The sequence below is a fragment of the Octodon degus genome, unplaced genomic scaffold (assembly GCF_000260255.1).
Source record: "Octodon degus isolate 3935 unplaced genomic scaffold, OctDeg1.0 scaffold00074, whole genome shotgun sequence".
Taxonomy (NCBI): Eukaryota; Metazoa; Chordata; class Mammalia; order Rodentia; family Octodontidae; genus Octodon; species Octodon degus.
This window is the reverse complement of record NW_004524650.1, coordinates 1,845,895-1,867,737: the sequence shown is the minus strand read 5'-3', so window position 1 is coordinate 1,867,737 and position 21,843 is coordinate 1,845,895. Positions and strand designations below refer to the sequence as shown.

General features: G+C 39.1%; 1 long non-coding RNA gene across 1 annotated transcript in view; it reads right to left on the bottom strand.

Annotated features, from left to right (window-relative positions):
- Window positions 1–14,226, bottom strand: part of LOC111817911 — a 16,007-nt gene extending 1,781 nt beyond the window's left edge. The window contains exons 1-2 of the long non-coding RNA XR_002822011.1: window positions 14,215–14,226; window positions 4,007–4,016 (exon numbers count right to left, since the gene is read on the bottom strand). This is a non-coding gene — a long non-coding RNA (uncharacterized LOC111817911). The remainder of the gene's footprint in view (window positions 1–4,006; window positions 4,017–14,214) is intronic.
- Window positions 14,227–21,843: the final 7,617 nt, after the last annotated feature.

Here is a 21,843-nt window from a genome sequence, read left to right as displayed (position 1 = left end):
CAGCAGAAAAGTATAAAAACGAGGTATAAAAAGTAAAGCCTTATTAATATGCTGAGGTATAAAAGGCTCAAGTCAACTACTTCTAACATTGCCAGTCCTGTGGATAACCCACTACTATTATGGGCTTCTAGACTCTATTGGATTACTTTCCGGAATTCACACACCTACAATATTTGAATGGCAATGGAATACTCATCTCTGACAACAGTAAACAAAAAAGGGTGATATAAATGAAAGACCATTTTGTAGTGAAAAAAAAAAAATATATATATATGTATATTTATGATTTTCTTTAAAGATGGTTTAGAAATGGAAAATGTTAATGAATTTGATGGTAACCTTAGATCTATCCAAAGCTGTCATAAGATGGAACGGGCATTTTCCATCAATTTTTGATATGCTAAATTTAAATCCCTACAGAATGTGATAAATGTATATTATTATACACATTAGCATATTATTATAAATATGTGTGTTGTACATATATGTGTATGTGTATATATCTCTGTATATACAAAGTAGTTAGGATAGACATACAGCTACTTTCTCTTAGTTCAATGAGAAAAAAATTTGTGCTAATAATATTTGGACAGGATATCCTGTCTGCATCTTGTACTATGAATAACTACTACAAAGACAACAATATACAATGTATTAATTATTGTGACTGTCCTACTAACCTGTTTTGAAACTGTCTCATTGCTATTTCTTTCTCAATAATATTACTATGTATGAAAAAAGAAATGATCTTGTTATTATATTTAAAGGTAGACATTTATTTAAACAGGAGAGAGGATAAATCTGTTCCAAACTTGATTAAGCAGATTACTAAAAGGAGAAGTGCTGATGATTCTTCAGCTAAATGGATAGATTTAGCCTCTTTGATGGGCATACCAGCTTCTTGACTCTCAGAGAGCAGCCCTGTCCCTACACATAAGTGCCATCCTTGCCAACTGCGTCTCCCTGGTGCCTCAATCCAACCCATTCTATTGTTCCCTGCCTAAGTTGATGTGCATCATTCTACTACTTTTGCAGTTAATTTCACTGGGATACTGTCACGTTTCTTATTTCTGGATAGAAAAACACCCTCCATTCTATTGTATCTATTATACCTTTCAGATTTTACCTATTCTTTTAGGTTCTTACACTAGATAGAGTAAAATGGAAAGAAACAGAACTTAAGGATTCAACAGAAACAAGGGAAAGGAAAAAAGATAGGAAAAAGGAATAGGGAAAATCATGCAAGTATATACACAGGATGACTGAGGTGATTGTACTAATAATTTTCATCAGTTTTTGAAAATAGCAGTTAATGTGTAGTATTTTCACCTTGATTAACTCTGTATGCTGATACCTGTGATTTAAGCAACTACATTGAGGACAGCAATGTGTAATACAGAAACCGTGTTTGAATGCCTCTCTTCTTGGTCCTCTGACTGTGTACTGTTACTGTTTCTAAGATCTTATCAACTATCATTATATTTTCTTTAAAATTTTGAAAAAGTAAAAAAAAAAACACACACAACAACAAAAAAAGAAGAAATAAAAGTAAAACACCCTCTTTGTCCTTCTTCTGAGTCACTATCCAAACTGCAGTGAGATTGCAACTTGCAGAGAAGCAGCAAGTTCCTTGCCCCATGACTCACCCAAAAATCCCTCAGCAGCTTTAGATTCCTTTGAAAATAAAGCAACAATATCTTAATGAATCTAGAACCATGTTCTTGCCCCTGCTTCTCCAAGGATTAATTCCAGCCCTTTTTCTATTTAGTTTCCCCATTGCTCTTTTTACTACAGCCTTATTAGCAATTTTTAAAGCATCATTTACCCTCTTTACAGTTTATTATACCACAGGGCCTTTGGACATACTGCCATCTCTATCTGACACTCCAGCCTTTTTGCTACCATTGCCCTCAGAGCAGGCCATGGTGTGCACGTGCCTCCTCTAGTTCTCACTCGGGTCTCACAGTGTAGCAGTTACTGCTTTCTTCTCATACCTGCTCATAATCTGTCTACCTTCTATGCCACTAATTATAGTCATCATTTAAAATTTCTTCATAGGGATAATGGATTAATGCGTATCTTTCAGTTAAATTCTATGTTTCATAAGGGTAGATCCTGCCTGCTGTTTAACTCAGTGTTGGCCCATTATAGATATACATTAAAGATATGTAAATACATGCTGAATGAGTGAATCTTTAGAAATAAAATGGCCTATTTGTCAGCAAACATCTCAGGTTTGTTGTAGGAATAAATGAAATCCTGTTTATGGAATTCCTAATGTAGTACCGGGCACACCAGGTGCTCTCAGAATTTATAGCTATGGTGAAAGAAGTGAGGCGGCCACACACAACTCTTCCTCCTTTTAAATAGCAGTGAGGAGTCATTCTGCAGAAAAAGTGATTATCATTACTTTTCTTTCTGTCTGTTGAATTTTTAGAGAGCTAATAATCAACTCCCTTCTAGCCCGCAGAGTTTTATCTTAGTTAAAGGAAGAAAAGATATCTGGATCAGTTTGTAGGAGTTTTAGTCTCCAGCCAGTTGGTCCCAAGACAGGGGTGGCCTTCATGGCAGAGAGGCTACGCAGAGGTGAAAGAGTCCACCACAAGCAAACAGGCAAGAGCACATAACCCTCTTTCTGCCCCTGATAGTTCATGCAGGCTACCTGCCCGCGGGTGGGTGTAACACTCACGCCCTTAATCCTAACAAGAACTGTGCCAAACTACTCAGTGGACTGATTTATTAAGCACACACCCTTGATACCAAAGCTACACACTCTAGATCCAGCCAACTCTGAAAAGCACCCGTGTCACTACATGAGGCTCTATGGGGCACCTAGATATAAGCCATAACATGTTCTAGGTAGGAAATTAACAGCTGTATTAGTGAAAAGAAAAACATTGGAAAATGAAACTGAAATTTGGTGCCAAATAGACCTCTCTGTAGCCAAGTGTAGGGTCAGGCTGATGCCCAGCCAGCCTCAACCAGGAGCTGTGTGCAGCAGTAGACTTCACCTGTATCTGCAGGGCAGGGCAGGGCGTTCCCACTAGGCTTGCCAGCCAGCCTGAAGAAGACTAGGGCGCTATGTGTAGATAGGCCAGCCAACTGGAAACTTGTAGCTGCCAGATTCTTTCATTCTGTTTCACAACTCAGATAAATCTTTCCTCTTTCCATGAAGAAGAGTAAGTTAAAGGTTGGAGAAGCGGCAAAAAACTATAAATCTAATGGAAACTCGTTCATGTAAAATGAGAAATTAGGATTGGGTACTATTATTTTCTTGGATTAATGTGCCAGATTAGGCACAGTGATTTGCACCCTCTTGTAATCTCGCTGTTGCCTTCCCTCTGCTTCTAGTGCCTCATCTGAATTGACATGGTTCTCCCCTTCAGGCCTGAGTGGGAACCCTGAGCAGAGGGACGCGCCCTGAGGAAGCTCTGGAGAGTCCGGCCTCCTTGGAAGACAGGAACTGATGGGAAGCCAGCAGAGGCAGTTTGCTTCCTTTCTCTCATTCTGGACTTTGCTCAAGTGTGGCTTCTCCTTGTCAGTCCTTTGGAGTACTTCGGCATAGTCAAGAATAATATGCGCGATGCCACCGCTATGTTGCTTTACAGCTCCGTGACAAGCTGCGGCCATGTGGAGCCAAGACCTGACGTTTTCTTTGCCGCATTTCTCCACTTTCCCCACCCTCAGCACCACCTGTCAGTACCTTCTAAAGGAAGAGCCAGGCCTTCAGTCTGCACTTTAGACTTTACCTTCCAGAGAAGCTACTTTAAAAAAAAAAAAAAAGTACTTGAAGTGGGTCGGCCAAATAGCTTAGTGGATTAAAACACCTGCAAGCAGATGCAGCGGCTCTGTTGGATCCCCCGGCCAGCCGTGCTGGCCCCACCCCCGGGGCACACTGAGATGGGGATTGAGACTGGGCGTGGTAGGCTCCTGTAATCCCAGCTTTTGGGAGGCTGTAAACAGGCGGATCACTATGAGTCTGATCTAGTGGTGAGACCCTGAACACCTTGTAGACCCTTCCCCTAAAATACAAAATAAATAAAATAAAATAAAATAAATAATTTGACACAGGGTATCACTGTGCAGCTCACACTAGTAGTGGTCCTCTTGTTTTCAGCCTCCCCAGAGCTGGGATTACAGGCATGAGCCACGATAGGTATCCCTGAGCTTGTCTAAGCAGGTGCTTAGTCTGTTGAGCTAGTTTGCCAGCCCCAGAAGAACTACTTCAAAATGTCTATAATATTTGAAGTGAAACTGTATGATAATAGAGTGCTCTTTGATAGTCTTTGGATAGAAATGAGACACTTCCAGTTGCTCTTCCTTCTTCTGTTCTCCCCTTCTTCTATATTAATAGCATTTGAGCCAGGAACATTGCCTGAGCACTACTTAAATTAATGTGCCCATGTAAATTAGGCTCTGGCCAGTGGAGATCAAAAGAAAATGCTACTTGGAACTATACTCCTGTACTGCTGAAGGAAAGGGAGTGCCTGCACTTTTCTGCTCCTCTTCACATAGCTGACATCTTGGCTGGGCGATGGAGGTGGATCAGCCCTCTTCAGTGGACCAAAAGAGAGACCCATGTGAAGGATGGGACTGTTAAGATGGAGGGAATCTGGGGCCTGACCCATGACAAAGGCCCCAAGCAGGTCAGGACAGGTAGGCCCAAGACCTCTAAGTAGAAGAAAAAAGCTTTTATTTAATTTATATCACTATCACTTTAGTCATGTTAAGATAGCTGAATTAGGCACACAAACAATGCTTCATCTTTCAGAACTCTACTCCATGGAGCTGAACAAAAGCTTTCATAAGAAAGTCAAATAAAATTATCTTACAGAGAACATTTCCAGAAACCCATTCAAAGTTTCTACTCCAGAAATGCTTTCAAGCCAGTTTTACCCGCTGCAGCTAAAGACTGAGTGAGCAAACTCCTATTGGCCCATGAGCCCAATGGTTTCAAATGCCAGGACTATGTACATTTGTCATTATAATTTGCCAGGCTTAATAATTATCACCTGCAGCAGAACAACATTGCGTGTGAAAGGTGTGGTCCTCGCTGTGCTCACAACAAACATCACTACTCCCAGCTGAGAGGAGTTTTTGTGAAGAAATCCAATGTTACTTTTAGGAATTGATTTGCTCCTTTACTAATGCCTCCACCCATTCACTTATATTTATTTGTCAATTGCGTGGCATTCAGATGTGAAAGGACAATCAAAGCACAAGAAAAAGAAGGAAGTGAAGGAGAAAAATAGAGACAAAGGACAGAAATGGTGAAAGAGATAATAATAGGTACTGTGAGAGTGGTGCATGTCTGTGTGCCTGTGTGTGTGTGTGTATGTGTGTGTGTTGTGTGTACAGGTCTATGTGTGTAAGTGTACATTAAAATCTTCCAAACAAGAACAACATGTTGTTTCTTTTTTTAGCATCTACCATCTTTAAACATGGAGGGAAATTCATTTTTAAGAACCTGGAATGAAAATGGTTAAGAGCATAATGACCAAAATACATTCTCTGATCATCATTACGAGAACTCATAGAAAATATTTTACCTGTGTAATTTTTTCTGCTTAGAAACAATAGTCATTGTAGACAACTCAGATTCCTACAATCATAAGGCGCTTTTCTGGTGTTGACACGCCTACATTACCAGTGGCTTGTCTCCTTCCACTAGCTGAGGCAGGTTAAAGGTCGTCTTGACCATGGTCATCTTTCTACTCATGCTTAGTAACATTTTAATTTCCTTTTTGTATGCCTGTTGTCATAGCTCATCTAGGTTAAAGCTTACAATTCCAGTGGAATTTGGATATTCATAAAACATACCAACATAAAAAGGAATGCCAAAATACTTCTCAAAATTACACTTGAAGAAAATTACCATTTGGGTATACCAGTGTTTTTGTACACTTAAAATCATTATTTCTGAATTATTATGTTCAACATATAAACATAATACAAATTCATACTCCATGTTAAACAATCCTGAATAGTACTGAAATAAATCATGTCAAATGTTCACATGGGAATTCCTCTAGGGGTATGTTTAGTGCAGTGAGTGGCCTATTACTACTCTTTCTTTCTTGAAATATCTACAGAAAGCCTTGAAAATGAGGCTCAGAGCAAAGAACCAATACTCCATAAGTAATTTTCTAAGGTATGATGCATTTATTATATGCTTCTACAAGGTATCACAAGGTTGTTTCATAAGTTCTTTCTTTAACTCCGAGTAGGGCTTTGTATAAGTTTTTCAATAAAATGTTCACAGTTAGCTCTTCTCTACCTCTGTAAATCACTATGAATCAAAGATGAGCAAGGATTTTCCCAATATTCTTGGAATTATGATACAGTACCATAATAGTGAAATTTCATTTATTTTTAACATTTGCAGCTCCATTTGTTGGACTTATTGAGTCACTAACAGCAATTAATCTGAAAGTAAAAAGAAATCTAGAGTTCCTAAATATTTTCCTCCTTTAAGCAATTTTTTTCCTGAAAAAAAAAAAAAAAGCCATTTAAAGTAAAACGTTCTCTAATCATACTATTGGAGAAAAACAAGTGAAAAAGTCGAAAGAATGTGTTCAAATTTGGAATTCCATTTTCTTTCTTTTTTTTTTCTGTATTCCAGACAGGTTCTACAGAGTCTCACTATGTAGATCAGGATCATAGTGATTCTCCTGTTTTCAGTCTCCCAAGTGCTGGGATTGCAGGTGCACGCCACCGAACCCAGTCTCAATTGCGATCTCAGCATGCCCCACAGCACGGCACACCAGGGATCAAACCCCGGCCATTGTGCACTGCCTAAGCGGGTGCTTTAGTCTGCTGAGCTATCAGGCCAGCCTTTCCATTTTCCTTTAAACATTAAATTTGCAATATTGAAGAAACAATGTGGTCTGTGACAACGGAGGTTCACTGAATGCTCACTCCAATCTAGCACTCCAACACCAAACTAGGTTTGGAACACAGATACATGGTACCAGGTTTTGAATGTAGACATGATAGCAGCCAATAATGAAATGTCATCTTCTTTGTCCTTAATAGTAACAAGCTGCTGTTCTCTTTCAAGTTAGTGCAGCAGTACCTGTGAAATCACTTTCTCACCTGTGCTCAACTGCCGTCCAAATGTATTACTGAACTATAAGAAATTGAGGGAGAGGAAGGAAGGAAAAAAGAGTAAGGAAGGAAGGAATGAACAAACAAAGGAATGAAGGAAAGAAAATAAGAATGGAGGGAAAAAGGAAAGAAGGAGGAAAAGAAATTGGCAGATTCAAGTGGATGCTAGGAAATTGCTGAGAAATGTTTACTGCACTCTCAGAAAAAGTGGGTGTGTCTGCTTGCAAGTGTATATGACAGAGACATTTGCACCTAGAAGCAACAGAAATTAGCATACAGAGGTAAGTTTTTTCATGCTGTGTTTAACACAGGAGCACCTCGTACCTCTACACATTTCTGTTCTGGTCCAGAAAGTTAGGAACAAAAGCCTTAAGAGGTGCATTTCATCATGTAATGTCATTTTCTTTCTTTTACAAGGGTTTTAACACACAGCATACAGTTCAGTGCCCACTTTTATAAGGAATACATTTGAAGACCAGTAGATGCCTGAAACCTAGGATAGCACTGAAACTAATGTATAAATTTTTCTTATATGCACTCTCTGTCTCTTTCTGTTTCTTTCATCTTTCCTTCCAGCACTGGGGATTGTACCCAGAGCCTACATACTGAGCTATATTCCCATCCCTCCTATTGTGATTTTATTAATTTTAAGAAATAATCTTGCTAAGTTGCCTAGGCTGGACTTGAACGTGCAATCCTCCTGCCTCATCCTTCCAGAGTGCCAGAATTTATGTGTCACGTATTCATATTCTACATTCTAGGTCAAAGCATCAGTTATTTGCTTAGCCTGGCTCAATCGGCTGCCTCTAAGTTAAGAATAACTGGACATGGATTTCATTTGCAATTTCATTGGAATTGGTGCAATGGATAGAGGTTATGTCACACAAAAGAAATGGAAAAGTTGCTAGGAAGGGGAATGGGAAGCCAGGAAGGGGAATGGGAAGCCAGGAAGCCAATCAATAAGATCCTAGCACAATGGGCTGAGGAAGACGATGGCAGTGGGGAAGCGCAGCTGCATCACCACCAGGAACTGAGCACCTCCAGTGCTGCTCCTGTTACCAGTTCAAGCTGTCCTTCCTGTTGGAGTCTGTGACTTGGAGAGACATACAGATTTTGGACCACTAGAAACAGACTAGCTTCTTGCTCCAGCATTGTGAGCCTTTATGCAAAGCCATCTGCTGTTTTCTGTGGCAGAACCTTCAGTATCACCTCACAGGGAGGGGCTTTGGGACAGAAAGCCGGCTGCATGATGGCGTCACACCTCAGCTTTCCTTGGGGTGGATGGAGGCTGTTGGGTCCCTCGCTGCTTATGTATTCTGAAGCCCTGCTACTAAAAGCTGCAGGTAGTGGAAAAATGCTCCTAAGATTTCATTAAGGTATGTTTATGAGGAAGAATGAAAGTACAGTCATTTGGGAAAGGAGAAAGAATATAACTGGCAAAGCTTTAAACCAAAATGGAGACTCTTCACAATATTTGTATAATTCATGTTCCAGACATTTCAAGCTGCCTAATTGAACCATTTCAAAATGTCATGTATCAATGATTTCTGAGTATTGCAAGGATACACAGCATTCGTACACACTTGGTGCAGCTTGTCAAACTCTTAACCTACATTTTAAATGGAGGAAAAATAGGATTTCTATATTAGAAGCTTGAACTTTTATCTGTTCCACACACTATTCTATAAAATTTACTTTCTGATGAAGAGGATTATAGATTAATGCTTCCAATTTTTGTCTCACTTGAGACTTCGGGAGCTGTGCATCCTCTGTTCTTTGTGGTGACTATTATGGCAATCTGCTCCCCAGTCTTCTCTTCTATTTAAGTCTCACTGTACTGCTTCCAGGCCAACCCCAAATTGCCTTTGTATTTGAGCCTCTGTCTTCCTGCTCTTTCCATTTCTCCATCCCTGGAATTTATCTGAAGTTGGCTTCTTAAGTGGAATTCTTCACTTCTGATTTAGAAGCCACAAATTGTGTAGGCTATACATACACACATTTCCTAACTTGAGTCCTGTACTTCAACTCCTATAGTGTAAATGTCGTAAAATCCTCAGAGTCTGACAAAGGAGGAGTTAATTACTGGCCAGGGCTGGTCCTAGACACATCTCATTAGAATGTCTGGTAATACATTCAGGGCATCAAGGAGGAAATGAAAAGAAAACATCAGAAGACTAAAGATGAAAGGAGAGCAATACAATAATAGGAGAGAGCTTCTAATTTCTCAACTGTTGCAAATTTTTCTTTAAAGCACCTAACTCTCTTCTGTTTTTAAGCCTTTTTTGTTGCAGAACCATTAGCGCTCTCAACACAACAGCACTCAGACTGGTAAGGAGAAACATGATGCCCAGTTTGATGCTGGGCGTATCATTGTCCCACTTCCTACGACAAGACACAGTGGTTATATGCTCTGAAGGTGGATAAAGAGAAAGGAAGAAAATTGTTGCAATACAGGTACATAAAACCTATTCATTGACATATAGTCACATACACGATTATAAAATGAAAAGGCTATACACAACATCTAGGGATTGTTTTTAGAAACATGATCTTTCTTAATATCTACTAATTCTATGAATATACCATTTGATGACAAGAGCAAATGAGAGATGAGGCAGTTCGCGACACTGGAAGAATGTTCAGACTTTCGCACACACAGACGAAAGGCTGGGGAACATTCACCAAATAGCAATTTACTAGGCTGATTCCAATATAGACTTGCAGGCATTGCAAGAGAATATGAAAGATAATACAGATAAAAATTGTAATCTATAAAAGAAATGAAACACAGAAGATGGGAGAAAATTCATATGAACCTACCATAACATTGTAGTGAAGATTGAAGTGTGATATGTTTTGTTGGTCCTTTTTTTGAAACAGGGTCTCCCTACTTACTCAAAGATACCTTTGAATTCACTGTGCAGCCCATGCTGGCCTTGGAGTCAGTTTTCACCTTAAATTCAACCATAAAGATCCATCTAGATCTTAGCCTTCCAGTGCTAACCTGTTGGTGCTCCACAAAGCTTTCAAAACCCACACCATCTCCATGATGAAGGCCCTGCTGAAATCGCAGTAACATCTCAATCAGTATTTAAGAAAAAGCTAATAGAAAAGAGAAGCAAACCCCCTTTCCACAGACTCAAGGATCCTAAAATCTGTAGGCTTGGCTGTTCTGGAAAGAACATTTCTGAGTAGGAAAGTAAAGCCTGCATACCATTTCAGTTTGTAAAGACAGGGCCACAGATGTGGAAGTGGGCTATTGAAGAGTACAGTCCATCAAGAGCAATAAAATTCAGCATGGAGAAGAGCTCCTAGTTGACTTAAGGAGTGGCATGTTTCTCTTAAAACAATAAGCCATCTGTAATGAATTATTTTGCACAAAGCAATTTGAGTAAGGCAAACGTTAAGTACAGTTATTGCAAATACTACAGGCAATAGTCCATGAGTCAAATTATATGTAGACAGTATCCCAAAGACCATTTTGCTGATTTCTATCCCAAATACTGAGAATTCTTTTTTACTCCAGTTACAATTTTTAAATGGAAGAATGTGATTTCTATCTGAACGGAAGAGAATGAAACACTGGCTGTTTTGTGTTATGATTGGTTTCATTAGGACTAATTTGTTGGCTTTTTCGAACATAGCAAATACAAAAGAAAGCACATAACACCTCCTTGAGATTATGAATTTATGCTTTGTAATCTATCTCTCTACACTCTATACCCAAAACAATTGGTGATACCGGGTAGTTTGGCAAACAGTCATGGAGCAGCTGCTGTGCGCCAGCCATGTAGCAAGTGATGGCTGTATCCAGGTGAATGATTCATTACTTACTCCTCACACTTCTGGTCTAAAACCAGAGCCAGAGATTTACAAAAATAAATGTCACCAAGGTGCTCCATCCTATAATCTAGCCATGTGTGAGCCCAAGGGAAGAGTTGGCCATGTTTCGTAGAAAAAGGTTCTGATGGAGGTACGCTAAATACTTGAGAAAGAATTTATGAGATAGAAGAGGAAGGGAGGCGACAGTGTCTCATCACAGCATTAGGGAAGCACATGACAGGAAGAAAGAAAAATGAGGTAAAGGAACAGAGCAAGAGCAGTCAAGGGCAGAGATCGACAGACTACAGCTTGCAAACTGAATCCAACCATTGCCTGTTTTGTAAATAAAGTTTTATTGGCTTAAAGCCAGCCTCATCCACTCAGTTGTTGCTTATAGCTTCTCTTAAGATACAATGGGAGGGCTGGGGAGATGGCTCAGTGGAATAAGCACTTCCTTGGCAAGCACAAGGGCCTGAGTTCAATCCCCGGTTCCACCAAAAAAAAAAAAAAAAAAAGATACAATGGGAGAGCTCAATAACTGCAATGGAGACCATATGGCCCACAAACCTAAAATACTCTCCATCCTTTTTCAGAAAAAGGTTACTGGTCCCTGTACTGTAGTCTACATATAAAAAAGCAAAATTGGATTCTGTTAATAAAACTAAAAATTAGCATATTCAATAACTAACCAAGTTCACTATGCATCTCCTGAGACGCAAAATTTTAACATGAATACCAGTGAAGAACCAGCAAGATCTCAAATCTACACGAGAAGAAAGACATTAACTAAGTAACTGCTCAAGAGCTATCATCAGAGAAAACAAAAAATTATCAGAATGTCACAAAAGGAGAGATGATTTTCTCTTGGTTTTTCTCTTCCGGATCCCTGCTACAGAAAACCAGCCTGAGGCAACACTTGGGGCCTTGAAGAGTGAGTAGATGTGGTAACCATGCAGAAACTGCATTTGCTCACCTACTATAATAAAAGTACATAATACATATATGATTGTTTGCTCATATGATGTACAATAGAATGTACACCCATGCTCTGAGTTAAGGTTATCACGCCCCTACCACTTTCAAAGTATTAACTGCATGATATATGATATTCCAAAATGTGGTACAGATAGGTTTCTACTGGTTATTTTGACATGGCCTTTGTCTAACATCTATTATTGGGCTCATATTGGGATATTAAAATCCAGAGAAATGTCGAAAGTCTGTATTTAGAGATTTAAAAGTTGTATCATTCCAATTTTAGTGTATGTGCTGCCAAATGCAGCACCAAAAGTTATAAAATGTGTGTAAAACAGCCTTGTCTGGCCGGCCAAATAGCTCAGCGGATTAAAACGCTTGCACTAAGGCACAGGGGCCTGGGCCTAACCCCGGGGCGCGCTGAGACAGCAATTGAGACTGAGCGTGGTGGTGCATGCCTGTTAATCCCAGCTCTTGGAAGGCTGTAAACAGGCGGATCACTACGAGTCTGAGTCTGATCTAGTAGTAAGGCCCTGAACACCATGTAGACCCTTCCCTAAAAATACTAAAAAAAAAAAAAAAAAAAAAAAAAAAAAAAAAAAAGGCCTCATGCCCCACTGCTCTGACTTATAAACAGACTAACAAATCGATAATAATCAGACACATTTGAAACCACTGGCATGATATACTTAATCTTCAAGCTTTAGAAAACTTCTCTTGCTGTGACAAGAACTAGCTGGGTAAATTTCTACCAGAATCTTGCTGCAGGACTCCCCTCACCAGCCTCCTGGAATTTCCTTAACAGAAAACCTTCCCAAATGTACAGATGAGGGAAAAACTGCAAGGCAGGAGAGGGGTGCAGGGGAGCTGCCCTCAGAGCAACTAAAATGCCAGAAGCAGAGAGGGAAGCATCCGCAAGCAATCAGGGCAGCTCCTTAAGCACAGCACCAAATCTGAATCTAAAAAAAAAAAAAAAAAAAATATTGAATTTAAGCTTTAGCTTCAAGTACTATAACAAACAAGAATGTGTCCTCTGTAGACATGTATTCCAAATGTACCAGGTCAGCCATGTGAGAGGCCCAAGGGTTTTCTGATAAGCACGTGTATATCGTGCAAAGAGTTTCAATAAAATGCCAACACTTTAATGACATATATTATTATTTGGATATTGAATTAGGATAATAAACTTTAGCACTAGCAAGATAGCTCAGCAGTCTAAAGCACCTGCTTAGACAAGCTTGGGCAGCCGCAGGGGACCACAGTTCAATCCCTGGCACCACATGCCACACTAGCCCTACCCTCAGGGCAGGCTGAGCAGCTAATAATAATAATAATAATAATAAACTTTAAAAAGTAAAATTTCAAATGCTAATGAAGATATTCGTGTATATATGAATAGTATTATACAGTAGAATTAGTACATATGCTATTTTTCCAGTAAAATAAATATTCAGGTCAACTTGGGTGAACATTGATGTGTAAACTTGAGTAATGATTGATGTTAGTGACATTTCTAATTCCTTTTACAACTATTACACTTAATTCTTTTTAATTTTCCCAGGAACTCATTAAAAGTTGTTTTTTTGTTTGTTTGTTTGGTTGGTTGGGTTTTTTGGTGGTACCAGGGATTGAACTCAGGACCTTGTGCTTGCCAGGCAAGCACTTACTCCACTGAGCTATCTCCCCAGCCTCTAAAAGTCTTTTTAGCTCCAAGAATAAGACACAATCTTATTCTTTAGATTTTTACTCATATGATGGTCAGTGAAATCATATAATACAGCTCTTTCTCTGTTATACTACACAAATTAATGGGCTGAGATCACTTACCAAAAGCTCTAAGTAGAACACTGAGAAAGAGCCTAAAAAATGCCACTGAGCACATGATCTATTCTCGGGAGACTGACTCCCAGTGACTCTGATCTCTACCCCATTTGGGGATACCGTTCACTGAATGGAGGTCAGCTCTGCTTCGCCAGAACTTCATAGGTGGAGAGAACTTCACTGGGTGCAGAGAAGTTGGCCTTCGGAAAACTCATGGGTCGCTCATCTTCAGAGTGGCTGTTGTGTGTCCTTCCCTTTTGCTCAGGGCTTGTTTGCAGCATATGCCGTTTACAAGCACCTGGGTGGTGAGTGTGTGTACATAAAATAATTTCCTTTTAATCCCCTCCCCCAGCCTGCCTCCTAATGTCATCCCCTTCCCTCAGTGACTTTACTAATTGCTTAAAAATTAGTTTTCACAGCAAGACACTCTTGAAGAGAATGGCGATTCAGAGACTCAGAGAGGGTGTTGCAAAAGGAGGTCAAAGACACTGCTTTTGTGAACTATAGATCTCATTAAATCAACGTTGTAAATTTTTTTATCTATTTTTGATAATAGCAATGGGAGAGTGCAAAATCCAGAGTGAATTTCAAACAAAAAGCAATCAACTGAGAGGGTTCATTTGAAAAGTGAAAAATGTAAAAGCACAACTTCTAACATTCATTCAGAACAGGAACAGTACCCAAACATGTAACTTGGAAAAAAGAAGTTTTCAGTAAACTATTTGATTTGAATATCATAAACAAATAAATAAAATTTGAGTCTATTTCAAAAAGAATAAGGAAAAGTTCAGAGGATTGTTCCAGAATAATATACAAAGAAAATGTAGAAGTTTATTTGGTAAGAAATAAAGAAATGAAAAAATCTGGTGATCCAATACAGGTAACATAAAGTTTATACTATGGTATGCTAATTTGGAGCAAGTCCTACAATTTTCCATAGCTTTGATATCATAAGTACTCAAACACAGCTAAATTCAGATGTAACAAATGCAATGGAATCAAAAGAGAAAAATAAACTGAAAACAACAGCTTTGTCAATGTTGTTTCATCCCCTTAGCTACTGAATCTCCTGAGAGCAGTTTCTATTGTTCTATTTGTCCTTCTTAGTTGCATTCTGAAAACGTTTCCCAGGAGCAGTCCTTAATGAAGTTTTGCCTCAGAGTTCCTTCCTAACAAATTTCTGAGGCATGTTAGAAAGTAGACATTACTACTCAAATGGCCGAACTTGTTCCTACTTATTTAGTAGCATTCATGTTTCTTCCGTGTAAAACTTCGGATGCACTTTCATTTCTTCCCATTCTCTCGTCCCCATGTTAACCACCCCGTTTCAGCTGCAGGTTCTTCATCCCCAACAGGAAGCGCCCTTGGCAGACACTTTGGTTGTTGTTCCTAAATTCCTATCCGTATCTTTTCTGCCAATGAGATAAGCATTGCTTTTTAAAATTGAGTTGGAAAAAAATGGAATATTTGGACTTTCCTTTTACAGTTTAATGCTTGTGCCATGACACATCAAAAACCTTCATAAACTTGAATTTTTCCTTCCCTTGCAGGTTTAACTAGGCACAAAGCAGATGGTTATGATGTTCATAGCATTATCATAGGTTAAATAATAGGAGTTCTGACTAGCAAGACCCAAGATTTCTGAACTCTGGGTTCACCTCTACTGTCTTGGGGATCCTCTGACTTGGAGACAATAAGGTGGAAGGACAATCCATGAGATGATATTTTCCTCAGTCTGGACCAGAATGGGAGTGTTCGGGGACTAGGGAGATGCTCCTGTCACACAGCGCGTCTCATCAGAATCACTGTAGGACTGTGGGAGAGGTTTCTCAGAACTCCAAAGCTGCCATTGCTACAATTCCCAGAGGTTTTGATATATTGATATTAGGGGCTTTACATGGATCTGAGGAAATATTTTTTGTAATGTCCAAGTATCATGATTTGAAAAAAAAATTCATTTGAATGCAGGCATCTAAAGACCACTGTGTTTGTAAGCAGTCCCCTGGTTCACTAGAATCATTTTTCTCTGTTTATTCCCTTAGAGATTCACAGAAATAGAAAAGCCGTGTGAGATTTCTTGGTGCAATTTCTTCAAATATTGAAGTCTCAAATTTGGGAGACAATATAAAAGGAAGAAAAGGAGGAATATATTGTGCTGATTAGGTAACAAATTGAAAAACCGTGGGGCATTTCTGCTTTGGACAAAGAAGCGATAGCAGTGGGAGATAAAGCCCTATGTAAATCAGTGGTGAAATTAATACATTTTAAAGGTTATCAGCACAAAACTGCTGAGTGCTATAGTTTGTCATCAGTAAAGGAAATACAAAATCTCTAATTTAATTTGCTTGAATTACCATTTGACTTCTAATGTATAGAATAAAAAGGATTAATGCTATTTTATGAACTAGAATGAGTTTTTTTATTTTCAAATGAGTAAAAAGAGAAGAAATAAAGCTGACACACACCCCAACAAACTTTTAGCTATAGCAGTTTGTTGACTTCTTTACAAAAAGAAATTGAGTTTTATTTGCAATTTTTTCATTCAACTGTAACTCAGATGCAATGTGGGATAGCAGGCTGGTTTCAACCCAAGAGAAGAGGTTCTAAGCTAGGGCAGTGTGGGCATACTGTAGTTTACCCAAGACAACCATCTGCAGTCTAGTTGCTGAACATAAAACTTGACAGAACACAAGCTTTGTTGTTTTTTCCCCTTCCATATGCTTTCCAACGAATATGAAACTCTGAGCTTATGAAATTGGTTTAACAAAAGATGTTTGTGACAATAGCTGTGATAGCAGAATAAATTCAAGTTCTAAAGCTTTCACAGAAGTTAAAATATAGAGTGTTAGAAATATGGGAATTTAAGAGATTAAACTACTCGTTCGAAGATAGTTCAGCCGAAATTCAAAGAATTGAGACTTGACAGAGATTGTGTACTTCATTCAGTTTGGCCTAGAAGTCAGGATAGGAAGCAGACTTACAATCTTTCACCAACTATAAAGAGTCACTCATGGGAAAGGGAGCCTTTTCAAAATCATTTAATCCCTACCACTCCTTCCCCCCACAGGTTCCTCTGTAGGTTTTGGGTATATTTACTGCCAGGAACTCAGAAGTGAATAAGTGATAAGTATATTATGTGACAAAGACGGCTCTCTTTTGAGAACACATTTTCTGGAAGGTATTCTGGGAAATGAATTCTGGTGTGTTTAGCATCTGTGTTAACTAAGGGAGGCTTCCCTTCAGAGAAATGGCCGAGAAGTGATGTCCCTCTGCCTACTTAGCCACTTGAAAGATGTGCCTGAGTAGTTTCAGAAAATAAATTTACTTACTCTTAAATAAAATCTGAAAGGTACAATAGATACTGTGAAATGGAAAGAAACTGTTCAAAGAGAGGGAAGAACTGGAGTGAGGGAAAGGAGATAAGAAAGAAGGGAAAAAGCATTATATATGTAGGTACATAGGATAGCTTGGATAATCATATGGCTGATTTCTGCTGGTTTACTGAAAGAGGTAGTCAATGCTGAAATTCTTTTCTTTCTTCTTGCTTTTTGACCAATTTTTCATGCTTATATGTGAATAGGTAATTTTAAGACAACAATATATAATATAGCAATCGTTGTTGAATTCCTATCATTTTGTTTAGTGAAGTTCTGTATCACTTCTAATAATTTTTTAAAATTGTTTTTCATTCTCTTTAAAAAACCAAAAAAGAAACTGGCAAGTGAAGTAAAGGATAAAGGCCCATGAGGGCTGAACAAAGAAATAATAATTTTGTAAAAAGTTTCCATAATGAACCAACTTAAAGAGAGACAGTGATTCTACTGAAAACAGACAGACAGGGTGGTATAGATGGTCGGAAGATGTGTGCAGACATCTACTTCTCCAGTCATTGCCCTGATGGATATCTTGTGTTCTACATTACTTTCTCATCTTCTGTAAATGGATTTTTGGCTGTCATAAATGCACAATGATTCTTTCAAAGCTCAGTTTGAGGCGGCGACCTAGTGCAGCGGTTTCCTCGCCGGGCTCAAAGCTCAGTTTGACCCTTGCAATAGACTCACCAAAATATGAATATGAAGGGAGTATGATGAACGTCAGACTTAAACCTCACCACCCCCCTCTTTTTTATAGACAGAGAAACTGACTTCAGTAACTAAAGCAGTTTCTCTAACTTGTTGTGTGCAATCTAAGATTAGAATCCAGGTTTCTCCACCTCACTGTGTCTGGCTTCAGAAATGATATGTAGAGGGTTGAGGATATAGCTCAGCGGCACAGAACCTGCTTAGCAAGCACAAGGTCCTGAGTTTAATTCCTGGTAACAGACAAACAAACAAATATCCCAGAAAATGATATGTTGAATGGTGTGCACGTGCTGATTCTGGCATCCATGGTGATGCCATTTTCAGAAATTTGTTGTAAATATCCTTAAAGTTGTTTAACCTTTCTGTGTGTGGTTTCCTCATCTGCATATGAGGAATAAAATAGTCCATATCATATCAAGTTGTTATAAAGATTAACAGGTTTAGTTCAGCCTCAACACTATACCAGCACAATCAATATGAATGCTTAGTAAGAGGACTAGAAACGAAATAGCAGTAAGAAAAGCTGGAGCGATTATCATGGCCATGTGGACACTTGCCTGTGTTATAGTCTAGATCTGCAAAATTAATGCTAACAGAATAATGACAAATAATTTGGTAATTAAGATTATGTATGTAAAATACTTAGCACTTTGCCTGACCCAAGTTGAGCACTGGCTAAATATACACTTTCTCTTCCATTGATAACATAGGCTAACTGATCTGCAGGCCATGGCCTGATGACTTCTGGGCGTTTTGAATTTGCCCAGTTTGTCTAGGCAGTACATCCAGATAGAAAATCTCTAAGATGTATTATATTGCCAGTGTTCTCTGGAGAAATAAAACCAAATGAGATATTTATGTATGAGATTTATTATAGGAATTGTCTAGTGTAATTACGGAGGCTGAAAAGTCCACTCTCTGCCATCTGCAATCCAGAGAAACAGCAAAACAGGGGCTGTAATTCAATCATAGATTGAAAGGCTGAAGCCAGGAAGTGTGATTCTGGAGCTGAAGGTGGGGAAGCAATTGTACCCCCTCCCTCACTTATTTTGGTCTTATTCAGCCCCTGGAGGTATTGAATGATGTCCAGTCACATTAAGTAGGACAGAGTTTCTTCACCTAGTCTACCAATCCAAATGTTAATTTCTTCTAAAACACCTTGGAAATTATATTTTACCAGGAACTTGAGAATCATTTAACCGAGGAAAGCTGAAAAGTGAAACTTGCCATCACATTTTTACTTCTTTTTTTTTTTTTTTTTTTGTGGAACCAGGGATTGAACTCAGGCCCTTGCACTTGCCAGGGAAGCGCTTATTCCACTGAGCCATCTCCCCAGCCCCCCATTTTTACTTCTTAAAACAATTTTAAAAAATATTTTCCTAAAATTATTTTCACTCATGTACTTTACTGACTTCATGAACATCTAGAAACCTCATGTATGTTACATAATTTATATTCCAAGTCCTTTTCTTCTTCCACATTGGTGTCCAATACTTTGATATTATGCATTTTTGCGCTGAGCTCAAAATTATATACCATAGAATAGAGATACTGTAAATAGGTGAATCATGCAATTGACACATTTGTCACCTAGATATTTAGGTTCTGAGCTACCTTGATTATTGAAGTTCATCCTGTTGTGAATCCACTCCGAGCCTCTGTTTCGTTGGCCATAAGACCCTGCTTCTCATCTCCCCAGGTTCCAGCCGACATCGATTAAACATACGAAATCTGAAAAAGAGACTTTCATATTTAAATTTCTATAGTGGATTCCTTGCCTGTTAAGTCCCTTAAAATGAACAAGTCTTTCTCAAACAAAAAGTATTAGGCAACAGCTCTTTTTAGCCTGTAATATTCGCCATCCCTTGCTTAAGTATAACTCTAGTCAAAAGTCACTTACCTATAAAAGAATCCCTTCCTAGATTTCAATTTAATAAAAAGTATTGACTAATTCAATCTCTTTGATGCTAAAATTGATTATATTGAGCCGTATTGTTTACTGCTACCCCTCAAGATATTTCTTCACTCAGAAATCATTCATAAAATATCTTCTCCGTACCAGTCATCATACTGGAGAAGGTCAAGTATATAATGTATTGTGTCTCTGTATTCAATGCTACTCACAGTGTAGCAGGAAAATGAGTTCCAAAGACAAAATTATAATAATATGCAGCAAATGCAGTGCTAGCACGTGAAGAGAGCAAACAGTAAGGGCACCAGGAGGACCAGGCTGGGTGGTGTCTCCTGAGGAAGATGATGCAAGTGTTGCACAATGATCAGTTCAATCTAGGGAAGGAGTCGGGGGAAACATTTCAAGCAATGAGAAGAGCAAGTTCAGAGGAAGATGTTGCAATGCAGCACAATGTCCTGGAAAAAATCACAGGCCGTTCTTTGTGGCTGAAGCCCAAGGCTGATAAAGAATGGGGCTTAGTATGACAGAAGTGGGAGTCAAGTCCTCAGATCATGAAGAGAATCAAATATATCCAGGGAGTTCCCACCTAATGCTGAAGATGCCAATGTGTCATTGAAATATTTGTATGCAAAGGGTTTGTTCAATCAGATATTCACTGAAGAAAGGCAGTGTTTCTCAACACATTTCCTAGGCATCAAGGATGATGGGAGGTACTGCTATGCAAGCAGGGACTTCCACCCAGAAAGAGTGGGTAGTGTGGTCAGAAAGGTCAAAGGACATGTGTGGGGACACTTATGGGAATCCATAACCAAGATGGACCCAAAGAAAGCTAAAAGCAGAGCAGGAGAAATAAGGGTGATCGATGTCTGAGCCCAAGGAAAGAAGAAGTCCATGGGACCAAATAATGCACAACCACGAACTGGCATTTTCAGTTAACAGGGAGATGGTGGTTGTTACCATTAGCTAAAGGTAGGCACAAAGCCAAACTAAGGAGATCTCAGACTGAATCAAAAGAGAAAATATGGATAGCAGGCACAGACAACTCTAGAAATGTGCTGAATCTGAACACATGAAAAGTTAACACTGTAGCTAGCAAAAATACTGGCTGGAAAAATCTGTATTTCTATGTTCAATTTTTTGTTTAATGATTGAAGTAACCTGAGTATATTTAGAGCCTTAAAAAGTGAGGCCCCAGAGAGAACAAGATTAAAGACTTACACAGTAGGCAGGGAGGTGGCTCAGGTGTGGACCTGGTGTTAGGACACACCTTTTTCGGTTACTTCCCTTCACTGCTGTCACGAATGCAGAAATGTGTTTTCCTCCTCCAAATCTCCATCTGAAGTCTGGCCACAGTGTCTGTCTGAGAAGGTGGACTCTGTGTGAGTCAAGGGCAACAGGAGGAATTTCATCAGCAGGCTGTTCTAGCTGATAGTCTCTACCATGCTCCTTCAGCCTCCTCGCCTGCAACTGAATTGGGTATCACACTCATTCCAGTTAAACTTTACAGAAATCGAGGTGGACCTGCACTTTCAGAAGAGGAAAAGATCTTAGCTGTGAACTCCAGAGTTCTTCTGGCTTCTCCCAGAAGAAAGAATCCAGGCATGGAGTGTGGTGAACACTAGGCTAAGACAACTTGTGAGGCTTCATTCCTTTTGTGCTCTCAGAACACACACACACACACACACACACACACACACACACACACACCCAGAAACAAATGATTGCAACTATCTAATTTTCACTTTTTAGAAATTGTAGATCTGGGTCGAGAGCAGTGGCACACGCCTATAATGCTAACAGTGGAAGGACTATGTGTGACAGGAGGATTGCTGAGAACTCAAGGTCAGTCTGGACCACCAAGTGAGTTCAAGCCCAGCCTGAACTACATAATGAAACCCTGTCTTACAAAGACAGAAAAGAAAAGTAAATAGTTGCAGATCTTTATATTTGGAATGTTTTAGTGATTTAGTTCAATACTCTCAGTTTACAGTTGAATAAACTACAGCATCATGAAAACATAATAAAAAGAGCATGATTACCATGAATTGTAGTATAGTTAGAATATGCTGTCTTTCCATACATTAACTCATCTGATACTCAGGGAGATCTTAGAGGAAGGGGAAA